Raw genomic sequence first — 20,104 nt, 5'->3', positions numbered from 1 at the left:
CCTCGTGAAAGCCCATGCCATCCCAGGTGAGAAAAATGCATCCTGAATCAAGTCTGAGGGCGAAAACCTCTGTTTCGGGTTTTACCACATTGAGCCCAGAACGTAAGGGCCGGACCTGAAATTTGGAGCAGAAATTGAAATTTTCACTTTGGCTGAAATTGCATGAAATATGTGTCCCTCGTGGAAGCCCATGCCATCCCAGGTGAGAAAAATGCATTCTGAATCAAGTCTAAGGGGTAAAACCTCTGTTTCAGGTTTTACCACATTGAGCCCAGAACGTAAGGGCCGGACCTGAAATTTGGAGCCAAAATTAAAATTTTCAGTTTGGCTGAAATTGCATGAAATATGTGTCCCCCGTGGAAGCCCATGCCATCCCAGGTGAGAAAAATGCATCCTGATTCAAGTCTAAGGGGTAAAACATCTGTTTCGGGTTTTACCACACTGAGCCCAGAACGTAAGGGTCGGACCTGAAATTTGGAGCCAAAATTGAAATTTTCACTTTGGCTGAAATTGCATGAAATATGTGTCCCCCGTGGAAGCCCATGCCATCCCAGGTGAGGAAAATGCATCCTGAATCAAGTCTGAGAGCTAAAACCTCTGTTTCGGGTTTTACCACATTGAGCCCAGAACGTAAGGGCCGGACCTGAAATTTGGAGCAGAAATTGAAATTTTCACTTTGGCTGAAATTGCATGAAATATGTGTCCCCCGTGGAAGCCCATGCCATCCCAGGTGAGAAAAATGCATCCTGAATCAAGTCTGAGGGCGAAAACCTCTGTTTCGGGTTTTACCACATTGAGCCCAGAACGTAAGGTCCGGACCTGAAATTTGGAGCCAAAATTGAAATTTTAACTTTGGCTGAAATTGCATGAAATATGTGTCCCCCGTGGAAGCCCATGCCATCCCAGGTGAGGAAAATGCATCCTGAATCAAGTCTGAGAGCTAAAACCTCTGTTTCGGGTTTTACCACATTGAGCCCAGAACGTAAGGTCCGGACCTGAAATTTGGAGCCAAAATTGAATTTTTCACTTTGGCTGAAATTGCATGAAATATGTGTCCCCCGTGGAAGCCCATGCCATCCCAGGTGAGAAAAATGCATCCTGAATCAAGTCTAAGGGGTAAAACCTCTGCTTCAGGTTTTACTACATTGAGCCCAGAACGTAAGGGCCGGACCTGAAATTTGGAGCCAAAATTGAAATTTTCACTTTGGCTGAAATTGCATGAAATATGTGTCCCCCGTGGAAGCCCATGCCATCCCAGGTGAGAAAAATGCATCCTGAATCAAGTCTGAGGGCTAAAACCTCTGTTTCGGGTTTTACCACATTGAGCTCAGAACTTAAGGGCCGGACCTGAAATTTGGAGCCAAAATTGAAATTTTCACTTTGGCTGAAATTGCATGAATTATGTGTCCCCCGTGGAAGCCCATGCCATCCCAGGTGAGAAAAATGCATCCTGAATCAAGTCTGAGTGCTAAAACCTCTGTTTCGGGTTTTACCACATTGAGCCCAGAACGTAAGGGCCGGACCTGAAATTTGGAGCCAAAATTAAAATTTTCAGTTTGGCTGAAATTGCATGAATTATGTGTCCCCCGTGGAAGCCCATGCCATCCCAGGTGAGAAAAATGCATCCTGAATCAAGTCTGAGGGCGAAAACCTCTGTTTCGGGTTTTACCACATTGAGCCCAGAACGTAAGGTCCGGACCTGAAATTTGGAGCAGAAATTGAAATTTTCACTTTGGCTGAAATTGCATGAAATATGTGTCCCCCGTGGAAGCCCATGCCATCCCAGGTGAGACAAATGCATCCTGAATCAAGTCTGAGTGCGAAAACCTCTGTTTCGGGTTTTACCACATTGAACCCAGAACGTAAGGTCCGGACCTGAAATTTGGAGCCAAAATTGAAATTTTCACTTTGGCTGAAATTGCATGAAATATGTGTCCCCCGTGGAAGCCCATGCCATCCATAGGTGAGAAAAATGCATCCTGAATCAAGTCTAAGTGCTAAAACCTCTGTTTCGGGTTTTACCACATTGAGCCCAGAACGTAATGGTCGGACCTGAAATTTGGAGCCAAAATTGAAATTTTCACTTTGGCTGAAATTGCATGAAATATGTGTCCCCCGTGGAAGCCCATGCCATCCCAGGTGAGAAAAATGCATCCTGAATCAAGTCTAAGGGGTAAAACATCTGTTTCGGGTTTTACCACATTGAGCCCAGAACGTAAGGGCCGGACCTGAAATTTAGGGCCAAAATTGAAATTTTCACTTTGGCTGAAATTGAGTGAAATATGTGTCCCTCGTGAAAGCCCATGCCATCCCAGGTGAGAAAAATGCATCCTGAATCAAGTCTGAGTGCTAAAACCTCTGTTTCGGGTTTTACCACATTGAGCCCAGAACGTAATGGTCGGACTTGAAATTTGGAGCCAAAATTGAAATTTTCACTTTGGCTGAAATTGCATGAAATATATGTCCCCCGTGGAAGCCCATGCCATCCCAGGTGAGACAAATGCATCCTGATTAAAGTCTAAGGGGTAAAACATCTGTTTCGGGTTTTACCACATTGAGCCCAGAACGTAAGGGCCGGACCTGAAATTTGGAACCAAAATTGAAATTTTCACTTTGGCTGAAATTGCATGAATTATGTGTCCCTCTTGGAAGCCCATGCCATCCCAGGTGAGAAAAATGCATCCTGATTAAAGTCTAAGGGGTAAAACATCTGTTTCGGGTTTTACCACATTGAGCCCAGAACGTAAGGGCCGGACCTGAAATTTGGAGCCAAAATTGTAATTTTCACTTTGGCTGAAATTGAGTGAAATATGTGTCCCTCTTGGAAGCCCATGCCATCCCAGGTGAGAAAAATGCATCCTGATTAAAGTCTAAGGGGTAAAACATCTGTTTCGGGTTTTACCACATTGAGCCCAGAACGTAAGGGCCGGACCTGAAATTTGGAGCCAAAATTGAAATTTTCACTTTGGTTGAAATTGAGTGAAATAAGTGTCCCTCGTGAAAGCCCATGCCATCCCAGGTGAGAAAAATACATCCTGAATCAAGTCTGAGGGCGAAAACCTCTGTTTCGGGTTTTACCACATTGAGCCCAGAACGTAAGGGCCGGACCTGAAATTTGGAGCCAAAATTGAAATTTTCACTTTGGCTGAAATTGCATGAATTATGTGTCCCCCGTGGAAGCCCATGCCATCCCAGGTGAGAAAAATGCATCCTGAATCAAGTCTGAGTGCTAAAACCTCTGTTTCGGGTTTTACCACATTGAGCCCAGAACGTAAGGGCCGGACCTGAAATTTGGAGCCAAAATTAAAATTTTCAGTTTGGCTGAAATTGCATGAATTATGTGTCCCCCGTGGAAGCCCATGCCATCCCAGGTGAGAAAAATGCATCCTGAATCAAGTCTGAGGGCGAAAACCTCTGTTTCGGGTTTTACCACATTGAGCCCAGAACGTAAGGTCCGGACCTGAAATTTGGAGCAGAAATTGAAATTTTCACTTTGGCTGAAATTGCATGAAATATGTGTCCCCCGTGGAAGCCCATGCCATCCCAGGTGAGAAAAATGCATCCTGAATCAAGTCTGAGGGCTAAAACCTCTGTTTCGGGTTTTACCACATTGAGCTCAGAACGTAAGGGCCGGACCTGAAATTTGGAGCCAAAATTAAAATTTTCAGTTTGGCTGAAATTGCATGAATTATGTGTCCCCCGTGGAAGCCCATGCCATCCCAGGTGAGAAAAATGCATCCTGAATCAAGTCTGAGGGCGAAAACCTCTGTTTCGGGTTTTACCACATTGAGCCCAGAACGTAAGGTCCGGACCTGAAATTTGGAGCAGAAATTGAAATTTTCACTTTGGCTGAAATTGCATGAAATATGTGTCCCCCGTGGAAGCCCATGCCATCCCAGGTGAGAAAAATGCATCCTGAATCAAGTCTGAGGGCTAAAACCTCTGTTTCGGGTTTTACCACATTGAGCTCAGAACGTAAGGGCCGGACCTGAAATTTGGAGCCAAAATTGAAATTTTCACTTTGGCTGAAATTGCATGAATTATGTGTCCCCCGTGGAAGCCCATGCCATCCCAGGTGAGAAAAATGCATCCTGATTCAAGTCTGAGGGCTAAAACCTCTGTTTCGGGTTTTACCACATTGAGCCCAGAAGTAAGGGCCGGACCTGAAATTTGGAGCCAAAATTGAAATTTTCCCTATGGCTGAAATTGCATGAAATATGTGTCCCCCGTGGAAGCCCATGCCATCCCAGGTGAGAAAAATGCATCCTGAATCAAGTCTAAGTTGTAAAACCTCTGTTTCAGGTTTTACCACATTGAGCCCAGAACGTAAGAGCCGGACCTGAAATTTGGAGCCAAAATTGAAATTTTAACTTTGGCTGAAATTGCATGAAATATGTGTCCCTCGTGGAAGCCCATGCCATCCCAGGTGAGAAAAATGCATCCTGAATCAAGTCTGAGTGCTAAAACCTCTGTTTCGGGTTTTACCACATTGAGCTCAGAACCTAAGGGCCGGACTTGAAATTTGGAGCCAAAATTAAAATTTTAACTTTGGCTGAAATTGCATGAAATATATGTCCCCCGTGGAAGCCCATGCCATCCCAGGTGAGAAAAATGCATCCTGAATCAAGTCTGAGTGCCAAAACCTCTGTTTCGGGTTTTACCACATTGAGCCCAGAACGTAAGGGCCGGACCTGAAATTTGGAGCAGAAATTCAAATTTTCACTTTGGCTGAAATTGCATGAATTATGTGTCCCCCATGGAAGCCCATGCCATCCCAGGTGAGACAAATGCATCCTGAATCAAGTCTGAGTGCGAAAACCTCTGTTTCGGGTTTTACCACATTGAACCCAGAACGTAAGGTCCGGACCTGAAATTTGGAGCCAAAATTGAAATTTTCACTTTGGCTGAAATTGCATGAAATATGTGTCCCCCGTGGAAGCCCATGCCATCCATAGGTGAGAAAAATGCATCCTGAATCAAGTCTAAGTGCTAAAACCTCTGTTTCGGGTTTTACCACATTGAGCCCAGAACGTAATGGTCGGACCTGAAATTTGGAGCCAAAATTGAAATTTTCACTTTGGCTGAAATTGCATGAAATATGTGTCCCCCGTGGAAGCCCATGCCATCCCAGGTGAGAAAAATGCATCCTGAATCAAGTCTAAGGGGTAAAACATCTGTTTCGGGTTTTACCACATTGAGCCCAGAACGTAAGGGCCGGACCTGAAATTTGGAGCCAAAATTGAAATTTTCACTTTGGCTGAAATTGAGTGAAATATGTGTCCCTCGTGAAAGCCCATGCCATCCCAGGTGAGAAAAATGCATCCTGAATCAAGTCTGAGTGCTAAAACCTCTGTTTCGGGTTTTACCACATTGAGCCCAGAACGTAATGGTCGGACTTGAAATTTGGAGCCAAAATTGAAATTTTCACTTTGGCTGAAATTGCATGAAATATATGTCCCCCGTTGAAGCCCATGCCATCCCAGGTGAGACAAATGCATCCTGATTAAAGTCTAAGGGGTAAAACATCTGTTTCGGGTTTTACCACATTGAGCCCAGAACGTAAGGGCCGGACCTGAAATTTGGAGCCAAAATTGAAATTTTCACTTTGGCTGAAATTGCATGAATTATGTGTCCCTCGTGGAAGCCCATGCCATCCCAGGTGAGAAAAATGCATCCTGATTAAAGTCTAAGGGGTAAAACATCTGTTTCAGGTTTTACCACATTGAGCCCAGAACGTAAGGGCCGGACCTGAAATTTGGAGCCAAAATTGAAATTTTCACTTTGGCTGAAATTGAGTGAAATATGTGTCCCTCGTGAAAGCCCATGCCATCCCAGGTGAGAAAAATGCATCCTGATTAAAGTCTAAGGGGTAAAACCTCTGTTTCGGGTATTACCACATTGAGCCCAGAACGTAAGGGCCGGACCTGAAATTTGGAGCCAAAATTGAAATTTTCACTTTGGTTGAAATTGAGTGAAATAAGTGTCCCTCGTGAAAGCCCATGCCATCCCAGGTGAGAAAAATACATCCTGAATCAAGTCTGAGGGCGAAAACCTCTGTTTCGGGTTTTACCACATTGAGCCCAGAACGTAAGGGCCGGACCTGAAATTTGGAGCCAAAATTGAAATTTTCACTTTGGCTGAAATTGCATGAAATATGTGTCCCCCGTGGAAGCCCATGCCATCCCAGGTGAGAAAAATGCATCCTGAATCAAGTCTGAGGGCTAAAACCTCTGCTTCAGGTTTTACCACATTGAGCCCAGAACGTAAGGGCCGGACCTGAAATTTGGAGCCAAAATTGAAATTTTCACTTTGGCTGAAATTGCATGAAATATGTGTCCCCCGTGGAAGCCCATGCCATCCCAGGTGAGACAAATGCATTCTGAATCAAGTCTGAGGGCTAAAACCCCTTTTGCAGGTTTTACCACATTGAGCACAGAACGTAAGGGCCGGACCTGAAATTTGGAGCCAAAATTGAAATTTTCACTTTGGCTGAAATTGAGTGAAATATGTGTCCCCCGTGGAAGCCCATGCCATCCCAGGTGAGAAAAATGCATCCTGATTCAAGTCTGAGGGCGAAAACCTCTGTTTCGGGTTTTACCACATTGAGCCCAGAACGTAAGGTCCGGACCTGAAATTTGGAGCAGAAATTGAAATTTTCACTTTGGCTGAAATTGCATGAATTATGTGTCCCCCGTGGAAGCCCATGCCATCCCAGGTGAGAAAAATGCATCCTGAATCAAGTCTGAGGGCTAAAACCTCTGCTTCAGGTTTTACCACATTGAGCCCAGAACGTAAGGGCCGGACCTGAAATTTGGAGCCAAAATTGAAATTTTCAGTTAGGCTGAAATTGCATGAAATATGTGTCCCCCGTGGAAGCCCATGCCATCCCAGGTGAGAAAAATGCATCCTGAATCAAGTCTGAGGGCTAAAACCTCTGTTTCGGGTTTTACCAGATTGAACCCAGAACGTAAGGTCCGGACCTGAAATTTAGGGCCAAAATTGAAATTTTCACTTTGGCTGAAATTGCATGAATTATGTGTCCCCCGTGGAAGCCCATGCCATCCCAGGTGAGAAAAATGCATCCTGAATCAAGTCTGAGGGCTAAAACCTCTGTTTCGGGTATTACCACATTGAGCCCAGAACGTAAGGGCCGGACCTGAAATTTGGAGCCAAAATTGAAATTTTCACTTTGGCTGAAATTGCATGAATTATGTGTCCCCCGTGGAAGCCCATGCCATCCCAGGTGAGAAAAATGCATCCTGAATCAAGTCTGAGGGCTAAAACCTCTGTTTCGGGTTTTTCCACATTGAGCCCAGAACGTAAGGGCTGGACCTGAAATTTGGAGCCAAAATTGAAATTTTCACTTTGGCTGAAATTGCATGAATTATGTGTCCCCCGTGGAAGCCCATGCCATCCCGGGTGAGAAAAATGCATCCTGAATCAAGTCTGAGGGCTAAAACCTCTGTTTCGGGTTTTACCACATTGAGCTCAGAACGTAAGGGCCGGACCTGAAATTTGGAGCCAAAATTGAAATTTTCACTTTGGCTGAAATTGCATGAATTATGTGTCCCCCGTGGAAGCCCATGCCATCCCAGGTGAGAAAAATGCATCCTGAATCAAGTCTGAGTGCTAAAACCTCTGTTTCGGGTTTTACCACATTGAGCCCAGAACGTAAGGGCCGGACCTGAAATTTGGAGAAGAAATTAAAATTTTCACTTTGGCTGAAATTGCATGAATTATGTGTCCACCGTGGAAGCCCATGCCATCCCGGGTGAGAAAAATGCATCCTGAATCAAGTCTGAGGGCTAAAACCTCTGTTTCGGGTTTTACCACATTGAGCTCAGAACGTAAGGGCCGGACCTGAAATTTGGAGCCAAAATTGAAATTTTCACTTTGGCTGAAATTGCATGAATTATGTGTCCCCCGTGGAAGCCCATGCCATCCCAGGTGAGAAAAATGCATCCTGAATCAAGTCTGAGGGCTAAAACCTCTGTTTCAGGTTTTACCACATTGAGCCCAGAACGTAAGGGCTGGACCTGAAATTTGGAGCCAAAATTGAAATTTTCACTTTGGCTGAAATTGCATGAAATATGTGTCCCCCGTGGAAGCCCATGCCATCCCAGGTGAGAAAAATGCATCCTGAATCAAGTCTAAGGGTTAAAACCTCTGTTTCAGGTTTTACCACATTGAGCCCAGAACGTAAGGGCCGGACCTGAAATTTAGGGCCAAAATTGAAATTTTCACTTTGGCTGAAATTGCATGAATTATGTGTCCCCCGTGGAAGCCCATGCCATCCCAGGTGAGAAAAATGCATCCTGAATCAAGTCTGAGTGCTAAAACCTCTGTTTCGGGTTTTACCACATTGAGCCCAGAACGTAAGGGCCGGACCTGAAATTTGGAGCCAAAATTGAAATTTTCACTTTGGCTGGAATTGCATGAATTATGTGTCCCCCGTGGAAGCCCATGCCATCCCGGGTGAGAAAAATGCATCATGAATCAAGTCTGAGGGCTAAAACCTCTGTTTCGGGTTTTACCACATTGAGCTCAGAACGTAAGGGCCGGACCTGAAATTTGGAGCCAAAATTGAAATTTTCACTTTGGCTGAAATTGCATGAATTATGTGTCCCCCGTGGAAGCCCATGCCATCCCAGGTGAGAAAAATGCATCCTGAATCAAGTCTGAGGGGTAAAACATCTGTTTCGGGTTTTACCACATTGAGCCCAGAACGTAAGGGCTGGACCTGAAATTTGGAGCCAAAATTGAAATTTTCACTTTGGCTGAAATTGCATGAAATATGTGTCCCCCGTGGAAGCCCATGCCATCCCAGGTGAGAAAAATGCATCCTGAATCAAGTCTAAGGGTTAAAACCTCTGTTTCAGGTTATACCACATTGAGCCCAGAACGTAAGGGCTGGACCTGAAATTTGGAGCCAAAATTGAAATTTTCACTTTGGCTGAAATTGCATGAAATATGTGTCCCCCGTGGAAGCCCATGCCATCCCAGGTGAGAAAAATGCATCCTGAATCAAGTCTAAGGGTTAAAACCTCTGTTTCAGGTTTTACCACATTGAGCCCAGAACGTAAGGGCCGGACCTGAAATTTGGAGCCAAAATTGAAATTTTCACTTTGGCTGAAATTGCATGAATTATGTGTCCCCCGTGGAAGCCCATGCCATCCCAGGTGAGAAAAATGCATCCTGAATCAAGTCTGAGTGCTAAAACCTCTGTTTCGGGTTTTACCACATTGAGCCCAGAACGTAAGGGCCGGACCTGAAATTTGGAGCAGAAATTCAAATTTTCACTTTGGCTGAAATTGCATGAATTATGTGTCCCCCGTGGAAGCCCATGCCATCCCGGGTGAGAAAAATGCATCCTGAATCAAGTCTGAGGGCTAAAACCTCTGTTTCGGGTTTTACCACATTGAGCTCAGAACGTAAGGGCCGGACCTGAAATTTGGAGCCAAAATTGAAATTTTCACTTTGGCTGAAATTGCATGAATTATGTGTCCCCCGTGGAAGCCCATGCCATCCCAGGTGAGAAAAATGCATCCTGAATCAAGTCTGAGGGCGAAAACCTCTGTTTCAGGTTTTACCCAATGAGGCCAGAACGCAAGGGCCGGACCTGAAATTTGGAGCCAAAATTGAAATTTTCAGTTAGGCTGAAATTGCATGAATTATGTGTCCCCCGTGGAAGCCCATGCCATCCCAGGTGAGAAAAATGCATCCTGAATCAAGTCTGAGGGCTAAAACCTCTGTTTCGGGTTTTACCACATTGAGCCCAGAACGTAAGGGCCGGACCTGAAATTTGGAGCCAAAATTGAAATTTTCACTTTGGCTGAAATTGAGTGAAATAAGTGTCCCTCGTGAAAGCCCATGCCATCCCAGGTGAGAAAAATGCATCCTGAATCAAGTCTAAGTTGTAAAACCTCTGTTTCAGGTTTTACCACATTGAGCCCAGAACGTAAGGGCCGGACCTGTAATTTGGAGCCAAAATTGAAATTTTCACTTTGGCTGAAATTGCATGAATTATGTGTCCCCCGTGGAAGCCCATGCCATCCCAGGTGAGAAAAATGCATTCTGAATCAAGTCTGAGGGCTAAAACCTCTGTTTTAGGTTTTACCACATTGAGCCCAGAACGTATGGGCCGGACCTGAAATTTGGAGCCAAAATTGAAATTTTCACTTTGGCTGAAATTGCATGAATTATGTGTCCCTCGTGGAAGCCCATGCCATCCCAGGTGAGAAAAATGCATCCTGAATCAAGTCTAAGGGGTAAAACATCTTTTTCGGGTTTTACCACATTGAGCCCAGAACGTAAGGGCCGGACCTGAAATTTGGAGCCAAAATTGAAATTTTCACTTTGGCTGAAATTGAGTGAAATATGTGTCCCTCGTGAAAGCCCATGCCATCCCAGGTGAGAAAAATGCATCCTGAATCAAGTCTAAGGGGTAAAACATCTGTTTCGGGTTTTACCACATTGAGCCCAGAACGTAAGGGCCGGACCTGAAATTTGGAGCCAAAATTGAATTTTTCACTTTGGCTGAAATTGAGTGAAATAAGTGTCCCTCGTGAAAGCCCATGCCATCCCAGGTGAGAAAAATGCATCCTGAATCAAGTCTGAGGGCGAAAACCTCTGTTTCGGGTTTTACCACATTGAGCCCAGAACGTAAGGGCCGGACCTGAAATTTGGAGCCAAAATTGAAATTTTCACTTTGGCTGAAATTGCATGAAATATGTGTCCCCCGTGGAAGCCCATGCCATCCCAGGTGAGAAAAATGCATTCTGAATCAAGTCTGAGGGCTTAAACCTCTGTTTCAAGTTTTACCACATTGAGCCCAGAACGTAAGGGCCGGACCTGAAATTTGGAGCCAAAATTGAAATTTTCACTTTGGCTGAAATTGCATGAAATATGTGTCCCACGTGGAAGCCCATGCCATCCCAGGTGAGAAAAATGCATCCTGAATCAAGTCTAAGGGGTAAAACCTCTGTTTCAGGTTTTACCACATTGAGCCCAGAACGTAAGGGCCGGACCTGAAATTTGGAGCCAAAATTAAAATTTTCAGTTTGGCTGAAATTGCATGAAATATGTGTCCCCCGTGGAAGCCCATGCCATCCCAGGTGAGAAAAATGCATCCTGAATCAAGTCTGAGGGCGAAAACCTCTGTTTCGGGTTTTACCACATTGAGCCCAGAACGTAAGGGCCGGACCTGAAATTTGGAGCCAAAATTGAAATTTTCAGTTAGGCTGAAATTGCATGAAATATGTGTCCCCCGTGGAAGCCCATGCCATCCCAGGTGAGAAAAATGCATTCTGAATCAAGTCTGAGGGCTAAAACCTCTGTTTCAGGTTTTACCACATTGAGCCCAGAACGTAAGGGCCGGACCTGAAATTTGGAGCCAAAATTGAAATTTTCACTTTGGCTGAAATTGAGTGAAATAAGTGTCCCTCGTGAAAGCCCATGCCATCCCAGGTGAGAAAAATGCATCCTGATTCAAGTCTAAGGGGTAAAACATCTGTTTCGGGTTTTACCACACTGAGCCCAGAACGTTTGGGCCGGACCTGAAATTTGGAGCCAAAATTGAAATTTTCACTTTGGCTGAAATTGCATGAATTATGTGTCCCTCGTGGAAGCCCATGCTATCCCAGGTGAGAAAAATGCATCCTGAATCAAGTCTAAGGGGTAAAACATCTGTTTCGGGTTTTACCACATTGAGCCCAGAACGTAAGGGCCGGACCTGAAATTTGGAGCCAAAATTGAAATTTTCACTTTGGCTGAAATTGAGTGAAATATGTGTCCCTCGTGAAAGCCCATGCCATCCCAGGTGAGAAAAATGCATCCTGAATCAAGTCTAAGGGGTAAAACCTCTGTTTCAGGTTTTACCACATTGAGCCCAGAACATAAGGGCCGGACCTGAAATTTGGAGCCAAAATTGAAATTTTCACTTTGGCTGAAATTGCATGAATTATGTGTCCCCCGTGGAAGCCCATGCCATCCCAGGTGAGAAAAATGCATCCTGAATCAAGTCTGAGTGCTAAAACCTCTGTTTCGGGTTTTACCACATTGAGCCCAGAACGTAAGGGCCGGACCTGAAATTTGGAGCCAAAATTGAAATTTTCAGTTTGGCTGAAATTGCATGAAATATGTGTCCCCCGTGGAAGCCCATGCCATCCCAGGTGAGAAAAATGCATCCTGAATCAAGTCTGAGGGCGAAAACCTCTGTTTCGGGTTTTACCACATTGAGCCCAGAACGTAAGGGCCGGACCTGAAATTTGGAGCCAAAATTGAAATTTTCACTTTGGCTGAAATTGCATGAAATATGTGTCCCTCGTGGAAGCCCATGCCTTCCCAGGTGAGAAAAATGCATCCTGATTCAAGTCTAAGGGGTAAAACATCTGTTTCGGGTTTTACCACATTGAGCCCAGAACGTAAGGGCCGGACCTGAAATTTGGAGCCAAAATTGAAATTTTCACTTTGGCTGAAATTGCATGAATTATGTGTCCCTCGTGGAAGCCCATGCCATCCCAGGTGAGAAAAATGCATCCTGAATCAAGTCTGAGGGCGAAAACCTCTGTTTCGGCTTTTACCACATTGAGCCCAGAACGTAAGGGCCGGACCTGAAATTTGGAGCCAAAATTGAAATTTTCACTTTGGCTGAAATTGAGTGAAATATGTGTCCCTCGTGAAAGCCCATGCCATCCCGGGTGAGAAAAATGCATCCTGAATCAAGTCTAAGGGGTAAAACCTCTTATTTGGGTTTTACCACATTGAGCCCAGAACGTAAGGGCCGGACCTGAAATTTGGAGCCAAAATTGAATTTTTCACTTTGGCTGAAATTGAGTGAAATAAGTGTCCCTCGTGAAAGCCCATGCCATCCCAGGTGAGAAAAATGCATCCTGTATCAAGTCTGAGGGCGAAAACCTCTGTTTCGGGTTTTACCACATTGAGCCCAGAACGTAAGGGCCGGACCTGAAATTTGGAGCAGAAATTGAAATTTTCACTTTGGCTGAAATTGCATGAAATATGTGTCCCCCGTGGAAGCCCATGCCATCCCAGGTGAGAAAAATGCATCCTGAATCAAGTCTAAGGGGTAAAACCTCTGTTTCAGGTTTTACCACATTGAGCCCAGAACGTAAGGGCCGGACCTGAAATTTGGAGCCAAAATTAAAATTTTCAGTTTGGCTGAAATTGCATGAAATATGTGTCCCCCGTGGAAGCCCATGCCATCCCAGGTGAGAAAAATGCATCCTGAATCAAGTCTGAGTGCTACAACCTCTGTTTCGGGTTTTACCACATTGAGCTCAGAACGTAAGGGCCGGACCTGAAATTTGGAGCCAAAATTGAAATTTTCACTTTGGCTGAAATTGCATGAATTATGTGTCCCTCGTGGAAGCCCATGCCATCCCAGGTGAGGAAAATGCATCCTGAATCAAGTCTGAGTGCTACAACCTCTGTTTCGGGTTTTACCACATTGAGCTCAGAACGTAAGGGCCGGACCTGAAATTTGGAGCCAAAATTGAAATTTTCACTTTGGCTGAAATTGCATGAATTATGTGTCCCTCGTGGAAGCCCATGCCATCCCAGGTGAGAAAAATGCATCCTGAATCAAGTCTAAGGGGTAAAACATCTGTTTCGGCTTTTACCACATTGAGCCCAGAACGTAAGGGCCGGACCTGAAATTTGGAGCCAAAATTGAAATTTTCACTTTGGCTGAAATTGAGTGAAATATGTGTCCCTCGTGAAAGCCCATGCCATCCCAGGTGAGAAAAATGCATCCTGAATCAAGTCTAAGGGGTAAAACATCTGTTTCGGGTTTTACCACATTGAGCCCAGAACGTAAGGGCCGGACCTGAAATTTGGAGCCAAAATTGAATTTTTCACTTTGGCTGAAATTGAGTGAAATAAGTGTCACTCGTGAAAGCCCATGCCATCCCAGGTGAGAAAAATGCATCCTGAATCAAGTCTGAGGGCGAAAACCTCTGTTTCGGGTTTTACCACATTGAGCCCAGAACGTAAGGGCCGGACCTGAAATTTGGAGCAGAAATTGAAATTTTCACTTTGGCTGAAATTGCATGAAATATGTGTCCCCCGTGGAAGCCCATGCCATCCCAGGTGAGAAAAATGCATTCTGAATCAAGTCTAAGGGGTAAAACCTCTGTTTCAGGTTTTACCACATTGAGCCCAGAACGTAAGGGCCGGACCTGAAATTTGGAGCCAAAATTAAAATTTTCAGTTTGGCTGAAATTGCATGAAATATGTGTCCCCCGTGGAAGCCCATGCCATCCCAGGTGAGAAAAATGCATCCTGAATCAAGTCTGAGTGCTACAACCTCTGTTTCGGGTTTTACCACATTGAGCTCAGAACGTAAGGGTCGGACCTGAAATTTGGAGCCAAAATTGAAATTTTCACTTTGGCTGAAATTGCATGAAATATGTGTCCCCCGTGGAAGCCCATGCCATCCCAGGTGAGGAAAATGCATCCTGAATCAAGTCTGAGAGCTAAAACCTCTGTTTCGGGTTTTACCACATTGAGCCCAGAACGTAAGGTCCGGACCTGAAATTTGGAGCCAAAATTGAAATTTTCACTTTGGCTGAAATTGCATGAAATATGTGTCCCCCGTGGAAGCCCATGCCATCCCAGGTGAGAAAAATGCATCCTGAATCAAGTCTGAGGGCGAAAACCTCTGTTTCGGGTTTTACCACATTGAGCCCAGAACGTAAGGTCCGGACCTGAAATTTGGAGCCAAAATTGAAATTTTCACTTTGGCTGAAATTGCATGAAATATGTGTCCCCCGTGGAAGCCCATGCCATCCCAGGTGAGGAAAATGCATCCTGAATCAAGTCTGAGAGCTAAAACCTCTGTTTCGGGTTTTACCACATTGAGCCCAGAACGTAAGGTCCGGACCTGAAATTTGGAGCCAAAATTGAAATTTTCACTTTGGCTGAAATTGCATGAAATATGTGTCCCCCGTGGAAGCCCATGCCATCCCAGGTGAGAAAAATGCATCCTGAATCAAGTCTGAGGGCTAAAACCTCTGCTTCAGGTTTTACCACATTGAGCCCAGAACGTAAGGGCCGGACCTGAAATTTGGAGCCAAAATTGAAATTTTCACTTTGGCTGAAATTGCATGAAATATGTGTCCCCCGTGGAAGCCCATGCCATCCCAGGTGAGAAAAATGCATCCTGAATCAAGTCTGAGGGCTAAAACCTCTGTTTCGGGTTTTACCACATTGAGCTCAGAACGTAAGGGCCGGACCTGAAATTTGGAGCCAAAATTGAAATTTTCACTTTGGCTGAAATTGCATGAATTATGTGTCCCCCGTGGAAGCCCATGCCATCCCAGGTGAGAAAAATGCATCCTGAATCAAGTCTGAGTGCTAAAACCTCTGTTTCGGGTTTTACCGCATTGAGCCCAGAACGTAAGGGCCGGACCTGAAATTTGGAGCCAAAATTAAAATTTTCAGTTTGGCTGAAATTGCATGAATTATGTGTCCCCCGTGGAAGCCCATGCCATCCCAGGTGAGAAAAATGCATCCTGAATCAAGTCTGAGGGCGAAAACCTCTGTTTCGGGTTTTACCACATTGAGCCCAGAACGTAAGGTCCGGACCTGAAATTTGGAGCAGAAATTGAAATTTTCTCTTTGGCTGAAATTGCATGAAATATGTGTCCCCCGTGGAAGCCCATGCCATCCCAGGTGAGAAAAATGCATCCTGAATCAAGTCTGAGGGCTAAAACCTCTGTTTCGGGTTTTACCACATTGAGCTCAGAACGTAAGGGCCGGACCTGAAATTTGGAGCAGAAATTGAAATTTTCACTTTGGCTGAAATTGCATGAATTATGTGTCCCCCGTGGAAGCCCATGCCATCCCAGGTGAGAAAAATGCATCCTGATTCAAGTCTGAGGGCTAAAACCTCTGTTTCGGGTTTTACCACATTGAGCCCAGAACGTAAGGGCCGGACCTGAAATTTGGAGCCAAAATTGAAATTTTCCCTATGGCTGAAATTGCATGAAATATGTGTCCCCCGTGGAAGCCCATGCCATCCCAGGTGAGAAAAATGCATCCTGAATCAAGTCTAAGTTGTAAAACCTCTGTTTCAGGTTTTACCACATTGAGCCCAGAACGTAAGAGCCGGACCTGAAATTTGGAGCCAAAATTGAAATTTTAACTTTGGCTGAAATTGCATGAAATATGTGTCCCTCGTGGAAGCCCATGCCATCCCAGGTGAGAAAAATGCATCCTGAATCAAGTCTGAGTGCTAAAACCTCTGTTTCGGGTTTTACCACATTGAGCTCAGAACCTAAGGGCCGGACTTGAAATTTGGAGCCAAAATTAAAATTTTCACTTTGGCTGAAATTGCATGAAATATATGTCCCCCGTGGAAGCCCATGCCATCCCAGGTGAGAAAAATGCATCCTGAATCAAGTCTGAGTGCCAAAACCTCTGTTTCGGGTTTTACCACATTGAGCCCAGAACGTAAGGGCCGGACCTGAAATTTGGAGCAGAAATTCAAATTTTCACTTTGGCTGAAATTGCATGAATTATGTGTCCCCCATGGAAGCCCATGCCATCCCAGGTGAGACAAATGCATCCTGAATCAAGTCTGAGTGCGAAAACCTCTGTTTCGGGTTTTACCACATTGAACCCAGAACGTAAGGTCCGGACCTGAAATTTGGAGCCAAAATTGAAATTTTCACTTTGGCTGAAATTGCATGAATTATGTGTCCCCCGTGGAAGCCCATGCCATCCATAGGTGAGAAAAATGCATCCTGAATCAAGTCTAAGTGCTAAAACCTCTGTTTCGGGTTTTACCACTTTGAGCCCAGAACGTAATGGTCGGACCTGAAATTTGGAGCCAAAATTGAAATTTTCACTTTGGCTGAAATTGCATGAAATATGTGTCCCCCGTGGAAGCCCATGCCATCCCAGGTGAGAAAAATGCATCCTGAATCAAGTCTAAGGGGTAAAACATCTGTTTCGGGTTTTACCACATTGAGCCCAGAACGTAAGGGCCGGACCTGAAATTTGGAGCCAAAATTGAAATTTTCACTTTGGCTGAAATTGAGTGAAATATGTGTCCCTCGTGAAAGCCCATGCCATCCCAGGTGAGAAAAATGCATCCTGAATCAAGTCTGAGTGCTAAAACCTCTGTTTCGGGTTTTACCACATTGAGCCCAGAACGTAAGGGCCGGACCTGAAATTTGGAGCCAAAATTGAAATTTTCACTTTGGCTGAAATTGCATGAATTATGTGTCCCTCGTGGAAGCCCATGCCATCCCAGGTGAGAAAAATGCATCCTGATTAAAGTCTAAGGGGTAAAACATCTGTTTCGGGTTTTACCACATTGAGCCCAGAACGTAAGGGCCGGACCTGAAATTTGGAGCCAAAATTGAAATTTTCACTTTGGCTGAAATTGCATGAATTATGTGTCCCTCGTGGAAGCCCATGCCATCCCAGGTGAGAAAAATGCATCCTGATTAAAGTCTAAGGGGTAAAACATCTGTTTCAGGTTTTACCACATTGAGCCCAGAACGTAAGGGCCGGACCTGAAATTTGGAGCCAAAATTGAAATTTTCACTTTGGCTGAAATTGAGTGAAATATGTGTCCCTCGTGAAAGCCCATGCCATCCCAGGTGAGAAAAATGCATCCTGATTAAAGTCTAAGGGGTAAAACATCTGTTTCGGGTTTTACCACATTGAGCCCAGAACGTAAGGGCCGGACCTGAAATTTGGAGCCAAAATTGAAATTTTCACTTTGGTTGAAATTGAGTGAAATAAGTGTCCCTCGTGAAAGCCCATGCCATCCCAGGTGAGAAAAATACATCCTGAATCAAGTCTGAGGGCGAAAACCTCTGTTTCGGGTTTTACCACATTGAGCCCAGAACGTAAGGGCCGGACCTGAAATTTGGAGCCAAAATTGAAATTTTCACTTTGGCTGAAATTGCATGAAATATGTGTCCCCCGTGGAAGCCCATGCCATCCCAGGTGAGAAAAATGCATCCTGAATCAAGTCTGAGGGCTAAAACCTCTGCTTCAGGTTTTACCACATTGAGCCCAGAACGTAAGGGCCGGACCTGAAATTTGGAGCCAAAATTGAAATTTTCACTTTGGCTGAAATTGCATGAAATATGTGTCCCCCGTGGAAGCCCATGCCATCCCAGGTGAGACAAATGCATTCTGAATCAAGTCTGAGGGCTAAAACCCCTTTTGCAGGTTTTACCACATTGAGCACAGAACGTAAGGGCCGGACCTGAAATTTGGAGCCAAAATTGAAATTTTCACTTTGGCTGAAATTGAGTGAAATATGTGTCCCCCGTGGAAGCCCATGCCATCCCAGGTGAGAAAAATGCATCCTGAATCAAGTCTGAGGGCGAAAACCTCTGTTTCGGGTTTTACCACATTGAGCCCAGAACGTAAGGTCCGGACCTGAAATTTGGAGCAGAAATTGAAATTTTCACTTTGGCTGAAATTGCATGAATTATGTGTCCCCCGTGGAAGCCCATGCCATCCCAGGTGAGAAAAATGCATCCTGAATCAAGTCTGAGGGCTAAAACCTCTGCTTCAGGTTTTACCACATTGAGCCCAGAACGTAAGGGCCGGACCTGAAATTTGGAGCCAAAATTGAAATTTTCAGTTAGGCTGAAATTGCATGAAATATGTGTCCCCCGTGGAAGCCCATGCCATCCCAGGTGAGAAAAATGCATCCTGAATCAAGTCTGAGGGCTAAAACCTCTGTTTCGGGTTTTACCAGATTGAACCCAGAACGTAAGGTCCGGACCTGAAATTTAGGGCCAAAATTGAAATTTTCACTTTGGCTGAAATTGCATGAATTATGTGTCCCCCGTGGAAGCCCATGCCATCCCAGGTGAGAAAAATGCATCCTGAATCAAGTCTGAGGGCTAAAACCTCTGTTTCGGGTATTACCACATTGAGCCCAGAACGTAAGGGCCGGACCTGAAATTTGGAGCCAAAATTGAAATTTTCACTTTGGCTGAAATTGCATGAATTATGTGTCCCCCGTGGAAGCCCATGCCATCCCAGGTGAGAAAAATGCATCCTGAATCAAGTCTGAGGGCTAAAACCTCTGTTTCGGGTTTTTCCACATTGAGCCCAGAACGTAAGGGCTGGACCTGAAATTTGGAGCCAAAATTGAAATTTTCACTTTGGCTGAAATTGCATGAATTATGTGTCCCCCGTGGAAGCCCATGCCATCCCGGGTGAGAAAAATGCATCCTGAATCAAGTCTGAGGGCTAAAACCTCTGTTTCGGGTTTTACCACATTGAGCTCAGAACGTAAGGGCCGGACCTGAAATTTGGAGCCAAAATTGAAATTTTCACTTTGGCTGAAATTGCATGAATTATGTGTCCCCCGTGGAAGCCCATGCCATCCCAGGTGAGAAAAATGCATCCTGAATCAAGTCTGAGTGCTAAAACCTCTGTTTCGGGTTTTACCACATTGAGCCCAGAACGTAAGGGCCGGACCTGAAATTTGGAGAAGAAATTAAAATTTTCACTTTGGCTGAAATTGCATGAATTATGTGTCCACCGTGGAAGCCCATGCCATCCCGGGTGAGAAAAATGCATCCTGAATCAAGTCTGAGGGCTAAAACCTCTGTTTCGGGTTTTACCACATTGAGCTCAGAACGTAAGGGCCGGACCTGAAATTTGGAGCCAAAATTGAAATTTTCACTTTGGCTGAAATTGCATGAATTATGTGTCCCCCGTGGAAGCCCATGCCATCCCAGGTGAGAAAAATGCATCCTGAATCAAGTCTGAGGGCTAAAACCTCTGTTTCAGGTTTTACCACATTGAGCCCAGAACGTAAGGGCTGGACCTGAAATTTGGAGCCAAAATTGAAATTTTCACTTTGGCTGAAATTGCATGAAATATGTGTCCCCCGTGGAAGCCCATGCCATCCCAGGTGAGAAAAATGCATCCTGAATCAAGTCTAAGGGTTAAAACCTCTGTTTCAGGTTTTACCACATTGAGCCCAGAACGTAAGGGCCGGACCTGAAATTTAGGGCCAAAATTGAAATTTTCACTTTGGCTGAAATTGCATGAATTATGTGTCCCCCGTGGAAGCCCATGCCATCCCAGGTGAGAAAAATGC

Source organism: Halichoeres trimaculatus, unplaced genomic scaffold, assembly GCF_033239565.1.
Source record: "Halichoeres trimaculatus isolate MK-OKI-2021-1 unplaced genomic scaffold, fHalTri1.1 fHalTri1_scaffold_11, whole genome shotgun sequence".
NCBI classification, from domain to species: Eukaryota; Metazoa; Chordata; class Actinopteri; order Labriformes; family Labridae; genus Halichoeres; species Halichoeres trimaculatus.
This window is presented reverse-complemented; position numbering follows the sequence as displayed.